Genomic DNA, 15,127 nt, shown 5'->3' on the forward strand with positions numbered 1-15,127 from the left:
AAGTCTGCTCTTCAATTTGTCACTTCAAAATGCTAGTTCTCTCCTCTCCTGCACTTTCAGTAGCTTATTACTTTAGCACTCTACCAGACATCTTGTAGCAAGTATTTTAGCACACAAAAGTGCTAACAGAACTAAGCATTCTATGAGGACACAGCTCCAGTAATTATTATTAATGGTCACCCCTCCAGGCATGTCTACAGGTCAGTTCCCTGTGTTTTCACCTATTAACCTGCTGAACTTGGCCATCCTGAGGCAATGTAACAACTGCCACATGTACACTGACAACCCACACCTCTTATCTCTCTACACTCAGACTTGCAAGAGATGCACTTATATATCCAAATTAGAAGCCACACACTCTCCAGCCAAGACCAGAATAGTTGGTCAAGAGGAGGCAGTGAACACTTGCACCATGCTACATGGAATGCATAACCCTCTAAAACACACACCAGCACTGCCTTCATATAGAAACACAGACCACAAACCCACCTTTGTGGAAGCTCTCAATAAAAATCTGCACAAACAGCAGAGACCTCCAAGGCAGACATGCACTCCAACACCACCATACAACACTAATCACAAGGCAGATTTGTCTCCTAATCAGTGTGCCAGTCAACCAAAGTGCCTAAGGCAAAACAGATTGGCCAAAACACTAGGCATAGTTGACTTGATAGTGAAGAACAGTGATGTCCCACTCACTAGTTTGAAAAAGGAGAAAGTGACAGTCAGCTGCCTGTCAAGCGCCAAGATCTGCCACATAACACACACACTCTGAGGTATCTCAACAACAGGTACACATATGACTCTGTCATTGTACATGTGGGTGTGAATGACCTGAGACGTACCTCCCTAAACAGACATGGAGGAGCTCTCCAACTATGTAGCCCAGACGGGTATGACCCTAGCCCTGAGTAGCATCCTGCCATCACCAAGAATGATATCACAGTACAAGCTGAAAATGATTGATTTCAACAATTGACTACATTTCTGGTATTATTTTAAGGGGTTCCGCTATCTGTATGCCTGGGATGACATGTTTGACAGACCGTGATCCTTTGCCACAGATGGCCTGCATCTGTCAGCTCTGGGTTTCCAGATACTGGCCAAGGCTATTGCCACCCCTATAGTGTTTTTTTGGCAGTGTTTTAAAAACCACATTACCACTGTAACAGCTACAAACAAATGTAATCTGAGGATCATGCTACTCAACACTAGAGGCCTACATTTCAAAATGCACTCGCTCAAAGCACTCCTTAAAATGGAGAACATCGACATTTGTGCTGTAACAGAGAACTGGTTCAAGACAGCAGGAAGCACACCTGCTCTACCAGGCTATCACTCATTCCACACCTGTTTGGCCCAGAACTTGGACTGAAGCTGCAAAGGTGGTGATGTTTAAATATTCATAATGGATGCGCACACCTCCAGACTGTTAGCACAACATAATGCATCTGAGATACTTCAGGTGCAGCTAGCACTGGGTAAGACAGCAATACAGGTCATAGCCTGCTGTAGGTCCACAAACATGGCCCAAGACTCAAACTCCACATTCTTAAGCACCCTGGGTAATATAAGGTTCCAACCTAACACTCTCATAGTGGCTGACATCAACTACCCCACCAGTAAGTGGAAAAACTACTTATGTACCAATACACTTGGCCAATGCTTTCTGGAATTCATTAATTCCAATGCCCTGGATATGCTCATTCTTACTCCCCAGTAGAGGTAGAAACATCCTTGACCTAGTCATTACTAACATGGGCGAAAGTTGCTCTATACCAATAGTCAACTCCTTCCTGGTTAGATTTGACCACAAACTAATCACCTTGGAAATCCACATCACTCCCACCACCCCACAAAGGTAACCACCAGGAAATCTTCTCCAAAGCTAACTTTGGGCATCTACAAACAGAGGTGGCTAACTGCATGGCACATGTGCAGATGGAGACTAGTTGCATGACTGCAGAATCTTACACCAATGCACTGTATGAACACATAAACAAATGCATAGATCTCACCATACGCAATACAACCAAGATGCTCTCCTCAAAAAAAAGTAAGCCAATCTGGTTGTCCCCTGCCATAAACAAACTCTACAACAGAAGGAGGAAATTGATGCAGAATAAGGTGAAGTCCCAAGACTGGAGATACTCCCTTATCAGCTTCACCCAAGTGTTGAGATCTCTCATCAAATCCTGTAAAGGTAGCTATGAAAACATGATTGCAGCAGATAGTGAAGACAACCACAAGGCCTTCAATAGTTATGTATAGAATCTCCACAGCACAGAAGCATAACCCTCAGATTATGTATGCTTGTATCTGTTAAGGTGGTTCTTTCTTTTGGCTTCCGGACATTTACTATAAAATGCACTAAGGTGATATTTTTGTCAATATATGTTAGCAGGAACAGTGTTACTACAACAAACTTCTCAGCTTATCTACTCACATCATTTGGATATGTCTCTATTCTCATGCCTTTGTCCCCCCACTTTGTCTGGATTGTTCCAGATTCATTGCACTAAAGGGTTGTAAGCATACCTCTCCACTGCCAGGCTGTTTGAAGACTGTCCAAGTGTTTGGCCCATACTTTGTTTCTGTTCCACAGCTTATTTGCATTTCTCTGGGTAACACTGTTATGATGCAAGGATTTATGTCAGTGAAGACTGACATACGTCAGTTCCCCATCCTCATATCATTCAGACAGTTCTGCTGATACAGTCCCTGTTGCTGTACAACTGTTCAGTTATGACAGCAATATTCTGATTATGTCCATATATGTGGCCCATTTCCCACCCTTTGTACAGCCTTTGTTCATTAGCCTTGCACTAAGAGGTTGATATCTATGATTCTGAGGAATGTCTGCACTGCATGTTATATGACTACATGGATTCACTTTATATCCACAAAATACTGAAATGCCAAAATTCAGTATTTCGAAGCTATAAAGTCGAAAATTTTAAACCATGAAAACTCAGAACCGTGAAATTCAAAATCTCACACACCGGAGATTTTGAATTTTGCGCTTCTACTCCACACACACACACACACACACACACACACACACACACACACACACACACACACACACACACACACACCTTCCTCCTCATACACAAACACAAGCTCTCTACTACATAAAAGCAGGGGGCAAGCCCCCCCTGCACCCCCCCATGTGGGAGCCTGCACCCCCCACACACCCCCACTTAAATATTCTCACTCCAAGGTCGCTCTACATATAAACATGCACAACACACCACCACACAAGCTACATTCTCCTCGCACACACACATCGCAGCAACAAAACACACTGACACACAACACAGCCCCTACCCAAAATCTTAACACACACACACTTACCGGAATCCATAACCACAGCAAAACCTCAGAAGCATGAAATTCAAAACCTCCGGTATTTGAGGTTTTCAATTTCACACTTCTGAGCTTTCGCACTTCTCCCAATTCCACTTTATGGGCTCGAAATACTGAATTTCGATATTTCAGTATTTTGTGCTTTTAAAGTGAATCCAGCTACATATATATATATATATATATATATATATATATATATATATATATATATATATATATATAGGGCCTATATAAGCCTAGCCAACAAGATTCCCTGGTTTTCACCACACAAGACAAATTATTTACTGTGCCCCTGTCGAGCAGACATACAGAAGTGAAGCACAGGGTGAGTTTCCTAGTTTCCATCCAAATGTCAATATTTATCTTAAAGAGGGCTAATGAGGAGCTATGTTTCACATAAATGGGTAGTTTGTTCCAGAGTATGGGAAGTGTTATGGACAGTAATCTATCCCTCCAGCGTTTTCTGTCTATTGTAGTGACAAGGTTTAGCTCCCTGGAGCATGTGTTTTGGAGGAACTGGGAGTTCTATACATGTAGCATGTCCAACAATTCTGGTTTTGACATGGCTTTGTATATTAGGCAGAGATTGGCTCTAAGTAGGTGATATGCAATGTATTAAATCTGGTATATTTTGAGACAGTTTGCATAGGGCATCTGTTTGAGGCCAGTGATCCTCTTTGGAAGGTAATTCTGTGGACTTTCCAGTTGTTGTAGATGTCTTGTGAGGTACATACTAAACAGGCCATTGTACTGTATAATAGGTCTAATAAGGGATGAGTGGAGAGGAACAATGATCTCCTTTTTTCTGGATGAGACACCTGTTGTGATGTGATGTGCCACATAGAAGGATTTCCTGAGTACTGTGGCAATGTGTTTATCAAAGGAAAGAAAGACTACTATCCACCTGTGTACCTAGGTCTCTTATTACACTTTCAGCATTAAGTGTACTAGCAGCTATGTGGTAGTTCATGGGCACAGAGTTTTACCCAAAGGGGATGACAATGCATTATTTGGCATTGAGTTTGAGGCCATGGCTTTGACACCAAGCATCGGTCACAGTGAGGCCCTTTTGTAGACTGTCCACATCTTTACAGGACTCATTAATGGCTCCCAGTTTGCAGTCGTCTGTGAACTTTGTTAGCCATAGACCCTCTGTGTTGGCCTGAACTTCAGAGAAGCAGATGCCAAACAGGAGAGGACCAAGGACTGAACCCTGTTGTACTCCATTTGTCACTGGTCTGGAGTCAGATTTGGAGTCTGCTACTACTTTCACAGTGTGGGTTTTGTCTGTAAGCCAGTTGTCAACCCATCTCGTGACATCAGTATTCATGCCTAGTTTAGTAAGTTTGCCTTTGCAAGGTCTAGGTAGGCTGTGTGAACCACCTTGGCGTTGTCCTTGGCTCTGGTGACTGCTTCAACGAAGTCAATCAGGTTTAGGTGACATGATGTACCTTTTACAAACCCAAACTTGGTGGGTCCACTGTTTGGAGGTTACCTATGTCATTATTTATAAGTTCCCTGATGATACGTTCCATGGCCTTGCCTTTCAGATCAGGCTTCTCAGGCTGATGGGGCAGTAGTTCTCAGCATCTGTGCTGGCCCCCCCCCCCCCTTGTGGAGTTGGTTAACCATTACTGTGTGCCATTCAGTAGGCATAAAGCCTGAAGTGAGGCTATGACTGAACATGGTACTTAGATGGGGTGCCAATTCGTTCTGTAGTTTGTGCTGAACACAGCCTGGGATATTGTCTGGTCCCATGGATGCTGTATTCTTGGCTTTGGAGAGTGTGTTTTCTACATGTGCAGCTGTGGTTACAGGGACTTTACATTATCCAGCATTGAGACGGGCCCTTTAGTGGGTGAGAGGGGGGTAAAGTTAGAACTGAACTTATCTGTCTCCATTGCATGATATGTTTGAAAAAGCAAAAGTAGTTCATTCAGCTCAGATGGTGCAGTGGTATGTTTTCTGACTGTTGTGTATAGAGTCCTGGGTTCAAGACTTAGACCTGACTGTTTTTTCCATTAATGTTAAATAACCAGATTGCATGATATGTTGGGAAAAAATCATGAAATTCTACAGCTAGAATAGCTTGCGGATAAGTGTTTTGACTATGGTGTATGGGCTCCTGGGTTAAAGAGTTGTGATTAGCAGTATTCTTTTTCCATTAATGTTAAATAACCAGACTGCATGATATGCTGGGAAAACATCCTGAAGTTTTATCGCTTGGATGGCGTACTGGTTAATTGCTTTAACTATGATATATGGACTCCTAGGTTCAAGACCTGGGGCTGGATTTATTTCCCATTAATGTTTAATAACCAGAGTGCATGATATGTTAGGAAAAACATCACACTATTCTACATCTCTAATGAGTTAGTGGTTAAACAGTTTGACTATGGTGTATGAGGTCCAGGGTTCAAAACCTACAATGGATGTTTATTTTGTTGCTACAATTTAAACTTTATTGCAGAGGGGGAATAAAATGAAAAAAAAACATCTGTTTTGACTATTTTACTGGGGGTATGGACATTGCTTTCTGCACCATTATCTGTGTAGGAAGCTGTGTGAATATTGATAACATGACAGGGGCTTTGCATTACCTTGTACTTGCACACATTCTGGGGAAAGCATATAATGATGGGGGAACAAATAGGGACAGATTTTAAATATTGCTCTTACATACTTGGGAATGTATCATGTGTGCTTTGCTGTTTTATTTTTTTTATCCATGGACACTAACAGTAGTGTCTGTGGACATGCACTCTCACTGCTATTGTCGTCCATGCAGGGGGCATGTATATTTTGAGAGCTCTGCTCTCAGACACACACCCCTGTGCTCATACACAGATCCGTGTCCATGCAACTGCTAAGCAGCGTGGCTTCATTAATATACAAGGTACGCTGCTGCTCTACATGGACACAAACCACTCCGTGTCTGAATAACGCTATTCTGACACAGAGCTTCTTTAATCTGGGGGATTGAGTTCTGTAAATCATGTTATCCTAAGCAGAGAGATATTGGATCCCCTGAGAATGGCACAAAACATGTAAGCCAATGTTGCAGTCAATTATCCATTGATAGTAATGCAGCATCATTCTGGGTGATGGCAGTATACTGCTCAGGGCTACTGTAACATGTGCCTGGACCACATAATCAGAGAGTTCAACCATGTCTCCTGTCATGCAGTCCGTGGAAGTGTGCCCCAAGTCATTCACACCTACATGGATACAGAGGGATACTCGTAGTTGTTGTGGAGTGCCATGACTGGCTGTGTGATGTGTTGGATGCTTAGGAGCTTAGGTTGAGGGGCACACTGTGTAGGTTAAATATGTGTCTCTTGGCATGTGCCATGTCATTATCTCTGAGTGGGTGTCTGCCTTGCTGGTCTGTGCTGTTTGGGTAAATGTCCATTGAGTTCCTCTGTAGGTGGGTGTGTGGTTTTTCACAGTATGTCATGTCTGTCAAAGTAGGTGCCATGATGAGCTATGTGTTCCCCATGGTGTGGCACAGGTGTTGATCTTATCCTCTTGACCTGCTAGTCCAGTCTTTGCTGGAGAGTGCATATGTTCACATTTGGGTGATATACAGGTAACTCCCACAGGTCTGAGTGTTTGGAGTTTAGAGGGGAGGGTTGTCTGTGTACATGAAGTAGTTGAAACAGTGCCTCAGAATGGAAAAGTGCACAAGGATAATGGGTGACAGCACAGAAAACTGCCCTGCAATCATGCCAGGAGGGGTGGCCATAACTAGTAAGTACTGGGGCTACTTCTGTGATGAACGAGTACTGCTAACAGCTACCAGCTGTGCCACACTTATTGATACATTAACCTGGTGAAGTGCCAAGTTATAATGCCATTTGAAGTACAAGACAGAAAGAACTAGCACAATGTAAGAGTGGAACAGAAGACAGACTTACTGCCACCTGTAATACTTTACCTCATCTATGCAGTTATCAGCAGCTTTGGCCATGTGAAAGCTTAGTAAGCTTTGTAGCACACACAGTAACTGCGCAACACTATAGTGAACATAACTACATAGGCAGGAGTTACCAATACTGGCAAGTGAGTGAGAGTGTGTGTGTGTGTGTGTGTGTGTGTGTGTGTGTGTGTGTGTGTGTGTGTGTGTGTGTGTGTGTGTGTGTGTGTGTGTGTGTGAGTGTGTGTGTGTGTGTGTGTGTGTGTCTGTGTGTGTGAAAATCATCTAGTGTGTGGGTTGTACCATTTTGATTTGTGTACCACCCTGTAATTGTCTCATTACCCTACTTTACTAGGCCTGCTGATGTCATTCACCTTAGAAGTTACTTGGGAGGAGGAGCACTCATGTAAGCTCTGTGGCATGCCTGATACCTACATAACACTGTCGTAGAAATAACTAGACAGAGAGGGGTTCTATTCTCAGTACTTGTAACCATGTGTGTGTTTATCCCTTTGGCCAAAGATCATATCCTGTTTGGCTGATAGCATTTTGATTGGTGTACCATCCATGCCTGTTTACCACCTCCCGATGGCATTACCTTATATAGCATGGTAATGGTATCTGCCTCACATGCAGAATGTTAAATCATTGTGCAGGCCATTCTAGTCCTTTGTACAGATGTCTGTGAGATATCCAGATGTTTAGGTTCATAGGCGTGTACTAGGCTAATGACTGTGGAGCTTTTTCAAGCCTAGCCAGAGAATTACCCTGTCATTGTGCCACCTGACATTATTTCCCAGTGCTTCTGTGGAATAGAGTCACTGCAGTGATCCCTGGGGTGAATTCTGTATTTCCCATCCATTCAGCAAGATTTCTCTTGAAGAGGGCCAGGGAGGTGCTCTGTTTGACATATATGGGACGTCTAGTCCATAGCATTCGCGTGTCTGGGTTATGCACCCATCCCTCTGGCATTTTCTGTTGATTGTGGTAATGAGTTTGAGGTCTCTCGAGCATGTGGTGCGGAGGAATTGGGATATCCTTGGATGTAGCATTTCTAACTTTAGCTGGGTCAGACATGACTTTGTAGGGCAAGAAGAGATCGCCTCTCAGTAGGTGATATGAGACAGAGAATAGTTGGAGTGTTTTGAGTCTGTCCATATAGGACAACTGTTTCAGCCCTACGATCATCTTTGTTAGGTACGTTTGCGGCCTCTGCAGTTGTTGCAGGTGTCCATTGAGGTACATGCCAAATGAGGCATTGTACCCGATGATTGGCCTAATGAGGGAAGAGTAGGGGGAGAAAATGACCCCCTACTTCCTGGATGCCAATCCAGTAGTAATCAGATGTTCCACATAGAAGGACTGTCTGCCCACAGTGGCAATGTGGTGGTCCAACGAGAGGTTCACAAATCTCTTATAATTCTTTCTGTGTTCAGTGGACTACCATTGATGTTGTGATTTACGGGAACTGAGTTGTGCCCAAAGGGAATGCTGACACATATTTGGCCATTGAGCTTCAGGCCATGCTTCTGACAGTATATGTTGGTCTCAGTGAGGCCTTCCTGCTGGATGTGAACATCACTTGGGTAGTTAATAATAACTCCCAACATGCAATCATCTGTAAACTTTGTTAACCAGGGTACCCTTGTGATGGCCTGCACTTCAGAGAAGTAGATAAAAAACAGGGGAGGACACGGGACCGAACACTGTGGGACCCCACTAGTGGCTGATTGTCAGTCTGACTTGGAGTCAGCTACTTTCACACCATGGGTCTATGTGTGAGCCAGTTTGCAGCCCACCTAGTGATATAGGGGTTGATGCCTACCTTAGTGGGTTTTCTATGATTCCAGAATGGGGAATAGTATCAAAGGCCCTGGCCAGATTAAGGTAGGCTGTATGACCACTTTGACATCATCCACAGCTTTGGTGCCTGTCTCAAAGAAGTTGACAAGGTTGAGCAGGCATGGTCTACCCTCCACAAAACCAAACTGTGTGGGATCCAGACTTTGGAGAGCCCCTATATCCTTGTTTAGTAGGTCCATGATGATATGTTCCATAGCTTTGCATATCAGACTCGTCAGGCTATCCCAGGGCCTGTAGTCACTCCTACTATGTGGAGAGGGATGATTGTAGTAGTGCACCATTTGGAAGGGACAAAGCCTGAGGTGAGGCTGTGACTAAACAGGGCACACAGGTGTGGTTCCAGGTCACTCTGTAGTTTATGTACACCACAGCCAGGGATACTCTCAGGTCCCATAGAAGATGTATTCCTGGCTTTGGACAGTGCTATTTTAACCTGTGAAGCAGTAATACTGGGTGACTGGCAATCTACTGGTATTGTGATTGGTCCTTGGGGGGGTGAGAGGGGGTCAGGTTGACACTGAATCTGTTGGCCAGTATATTGGCAATATTTGTTGGCTTGGTATAGGAGGTGACACTGTGCAGTAGCTCAGAGCACATCTGGGCATTTGCATGGAGATTATCCACATAACTATTGAAGGCCTTGTGTTTGTCTTTTCTATCTGCTGTAATTCTGTTTTCATAGCTAGCTTTAGAGGACTTGATTAGTGATCTCAAACTTTTGTTGTGGCTGATAAGGGGGTTGTTCCAGTCTTGGGACTTCCACATCAGTTTATTTGTTCTGTTGTTGTGTTTGTGTATGGCAGGGGACCACCATATTGGCTTCCTGTTTTAAAGACAACATATTGGTTCTATTGGTCATGGTGAGATCCATGCATATGTGCATGTGTTCATACAGTGCATTGGTGTATGATCTGGTAGTCATGCAAATATTCTCCATTTGCATGGGTGCTGTGAACTTAGCCACCTCTGTTTTAAGGAGCCCAAGGTTAGCTTTGAAGGTATTTTTCATGGTGGTTACCTTTGCAGGGGGGGTGGGAGAGGTGTGGATTCCCAGGGTGATTAATTTGTGGTTGGATCCACACCTCAGTATTTTGACGTGAGGACCCAACAAGGTCATGTATGTCACAACGTACATCAGGGAGAGTTGCATCCACCACCCTGAGTATTTGTGTGTTGTGGTGTTCACTACGTGCCTGAGCATCCATGACAGACAAGAACATGTGTCTGATGACTCCTTTTGTGGCACTTGCAACAGTGGTCCAATGAGCAGCATTCCTTCTGCAAGCACCCCTGTCCATCTACCTGTGTGGAACCTGGCCTGCACTCTGGCTATGGCCAGTATCTACACTCACGCCTGCCATAGTCACCACACTAGCCTGTTCAATGTCACCACCTGCCAACTCTCCATCATTTGTGGCCACTGGTGATGGGGTATGTGTGGCTATTGTCACTGTTTGCATTGATGGTGTGCACAAAAGTGGGATGACAACTATTGGCACAGATTCCACCCCTGACAACCCCACCTGTACCTCAGTATTCCTATCATCATCAGCAGAGTCTGCAGAGATATTGACATTGTTTCAAAGGTGGGGAACCCAGACCCCATGGCCATCTGTGAGAAGAAGACAACGTATGTGCATTAATATCTGCACTTTGATGTTGGCTTTTACACACACACACACACACACACACACACACACACACACACACACACACACACACACACACACTCACTTTCAGATGAGAGGGCACAAATCTGTTACACAGACCTCACATTACCCACATGGTGACACGCATGACACATGGCTATCAACATCATGCATTGCAGCCAGTTGTACAACATGTATCTGAAAATATAGAGCTCTTGGATACGTGAATAGTGTTAGTGTGTGATGGCCATTCCCCAGCATGGACTGCAGCCATGTACACATCATTGCTGTCCACTTGTATAGCACAGTGGCAAACACTACAGAACATACTTCACAACCTTGAGTACCTTGTTCCCCATTGGCCCTTTTTTTCAGTTATAAAGGAATTCCCAATACTATTCTAGCATGTCCAAAGGTCAGTTGTCAGTCTCCTCTCTGGTCCAGCTGGTGAATCTGGGAATCTTGAGGCAATGTTACAACTGCCTCATGTACACAGACAACCCTCTCCTCCTCCCAACAAATTCCAACACATGTGAGAGATGCAACCATATAGCCAAACTGGAGGCTAAGCTCTCTCAAATCAGTACTGGCATAACCAGTCAGGAGGAGAAGGAAACCACACTCACTACAATTCCAGTCTCACATAGACCTACCACGACAGCAAACCAAACACATAAACACACAAAAACATACTCGGAGGCTCTAAATAAAAATCTGCCTAAGCAGCAGAGACCTCCAAAGCAGACACCCAAGCAACCGCTACCCCAAAACAAAACACGTGCAACACATAGCTCACAAAGCAAGTGTACCAAACTGTCACAGCCCTTAAGGCTAAACAACACACCTAATACACTTGTAATAGGTGACTCTATCGTCAGGCACACTGATGTCCTGCTCACCAGGCTGAACAAGAAGGTCACTGTGAGCTGCCTGTCAGGCGCTAGGATCTGCCACATAACACAAGCAATCAGGTTACTCGAAGGCAAGTACAAATATGACTCGGTCATTGTCCATGCTGGTGTGAATGATCTGAGGTGTACTTCCCTGGACTACATGAAAAGAGACATAGAGGAGCTCTCTGAGCATGTAGCCCAGGCCGGTATGACCCTGACCTTGAGTAGCATCTTGCCCTCACCAAGAATGATGCCACAATATGAAGACAAGATGATCAATTTCAACAATTGGCTTAAGTATTGGTGTCATTCAAAGGGGATCCGATGCCTGTCAGCCTGGGATGACATGCTCGACAAGCCACGATGCTTCGCTAGGGGCAGCTTGCACCTGTCACCCCTGGGCTTTCGGATATTGGCAAAGGCTCTTGCTTCCCCCATAGTGCCTTTTTTAGACAAGGCTCAAAAGACAAGCCTACCTCCATAGGTATCACAAGGGATAAGAAACTAAGAGTAATGCTACTCAACGCCAGAAGTCTAAACCTCAAGATGCACGCACTCAAAACTCTCCTTAGCATGGGGAACATTGATATCTGTGCAGCAACAGAAACCTAGTTCAAGGCTCCCAAGAGCACCCCAGCACTACCAGGTTATACCTTATACCATGCTTTTCAGTCCCAAAACTTGGACCAAACCACAAAAGGAGGGGGAGTATTAATATTCGTCAAAGATACCCACACCTCCAGGTTGGTGGCACAACACGAAGCATCAGAGACTATCCATGTACAACTAACAGTGGGTAAAATTGCCTTCCAGTTTATAGCCTGCTACAGACCATGCTCCCAAACCCAGGAACCCCACTCGACCTTCCTGAGAACACTGGAAAATATGAAGGTCTCTCCAAACACCATTATATTGGGCGACTTCAACTACCCAAACATAGACTGGGAGCATTACTCTAGCTCCAGCACCCTAGCCCAAAGGTTCCTAGAATTTATAAACTCAAATACTATGGAACAACTTGTTACCACTCCCACAAGAGGGGAAAACATACTGGACCTGATCATCACCAACATGGGGACTCTATGCTCCAGACCAGAAGTGTTTCCCTCATTGGTAAGGTCAGAATATAAACTAATCTCACTGGATATTCACATCCCGACCCCACCCTCTGCCCAGAAAACCACAGTGAAAAACTTCTCTAAAGCAAATTTCACACTCCTCAAAACCAAGATGGAATCCTTCAAAGCCCCCGAGCCTGTGGAAAATACAGCCCAGACAGCAGAATCCTTTATAAACACATTCTATGAACACCTTCAGGAATGCATGGATCATGCAATCCCAAATAAAACCAAGACCCAGTCCACCAAAGGCAGACATCCTGTCTGGTGGACCCCAGCCATAAACAAACTATACAATAGAAGGAGGAAGCTACTACATGATAGAGCAAAATCCGAAAAAGGGAAGGCATCTCTGATCAGTATTAGCAAAAAACTACCGGCACTCATAAAATTGTCTAAGGCCAGCTTCGAGAGAAAAATTGCACAGGACACTAAAGATAATCACAAGGCTTTCTTTAGTTATGTTAGGAACCTGGGTGGGAATTCCCAGATATGCTCAGAATTAGTCCAAAATGACAAAAAATACATCAAACCCACAGACATTGCCAACATCCTAGCTGACAGGTTCAGCGCAAACTCCCCCCCCACCAAAAGGGCAAATATCTATCCCAGCAGAGTGTTGCCCCCCTGACATCTCAGATGCTCAGGTAAGAGCCGCCCTCTCCAAAGCAAAAAACAGAGCATCAATGGGACCAGACAGTGTCCCGGGCTGCGTCCTACATGAACTCCAAGAAGAGCTAAACCCAAACATAAAACTACTGTTCAATCTCAGCCTTACTACAGGATATGTACCCAAAGAGTGGCATACAACAACAGTGGTCCCTCTCCACAAAGGTGGTGCCTCAACGAATCCTGGAAACTATTGTCCCATAAGCCTGACTAGCTTGGTCTGCAAAGCTATGGAAAGGATCATCATGAACCTCATAAATAAAGATATTGGGGACCTACAGATACTGGATCCTACCCAGTTCGGCTTTGTTAAGGGCAGATCCTGCTTCTTAAACCTGGTCGATTTCTTTGAAACAGTCACCAAGGCCATTGACGAGGGGAAGGTGGTCCACACAGTCTACCTGGACCTTGCAAAAGCCTTTGATACAATACCCCACTCGGGCATTATAGATAAGCTCACTAGCTTAAATATAAACCCCTATGTCACTAGATGGGTTGCAAACTGGCTCAAGGACAGAACCCACATGGTTAGAATTGCTGGAGCCATGTCAGACTCCAAACCAGTTACAAGTGGCATCCCACAAGGATCAGTCCTGGGACCTCTCTTGTTCGGTATATATTTCTCGGAGGTACAGGCCAACACGGAAGGACTGTGGCTGACCAAGTTCGCAGATGACTGCAAACTGGGTGCCATAATCGACTCTCCAGCCGACACAAGCATCCTCCAAAAGGGCCTCATAGAAACAGACAACTGGTGCCAGAGCCATGGCCTCAAGCTAAATGCCAAAAAGTGTATAGTCATCCCCTTTGGCAAAAGCAAAGTGTCCACAAATTACCACATAGGTGGTAATCCATTAAGTACAGAAGAAGTAATTAGGGACCTGGGGACCCAAGTTGATAGCAATCTCTCATTTGAAAACCACGTGGCCAAAGTGGTTAGAAAAAACATTTTATATAACCCACCTAATCATGAAGGGATTCACATCTAGATCAGGGGAGGTCATCGTGCCTCTTTACTCATCCCTCATCAGGTCCATAATTGAGTACAATGCCCCTTTTGGTATGTACCTTACCAGACACCTGCAGCAACTGGAAAGACCCCAAAAGTACCTCACTAAGAGGATCAAAGGGCTCAAACAGATGCCATATGCTGCCCGGTTAAAGAAACTCCAGCTCTACTCAGTGGCATACCGCCTGCTCAGAGGCGATCTGTGCCTGACGTATAAAGCCATGTCCAACCCGGAATTAATGGGCATGCTGCACCTCAGAAAATCCAAATCCCATCGAGCTACGCGCTCGAGAGACTTGAACCTCAGCACTGAAATAAATAGGACATGCTGGAGGGACAGATTCATAACCCAGAGGCTCCCTTCACTCTGAAATAAAATCCCAGTCCAGGTTAGGCAGAGTCCATCATTGACTCTCTTCAAGAGGAATCTTGATGAGTGGATGGGAGATCGTAGGTTTACCCCGGGTATCACTTCTGTGTCACTGTTAGACAGAGGCACAGTATACTAACCTCGAAAAAGGGCATAGCAAAATTAATTTAAAATGGGTGGCGAAAGCCAAACACACTCTGTCTAGGCTTATAAATGCCCTAGGGCAGATAGCCTAGTATGAACCTATGAACCTATGTACATACCCTCACAG

The sequence above is a fragment of the Protopterus annectens genome, chromosome 5.part1 (genome assembly GCF_019279795.1).
Source record: "Protopterus annectens isolate FY-2018-M chromosome 5.part1, PAN1.0, whole genome shotgun sequence".
NCBI classification, from domain to species: domain Eukaryota; kingdom Metazoa; phylum Chordata; order Ceratodontiformes; family Protopteridae; genus Protopterus; species Protopterus annectens.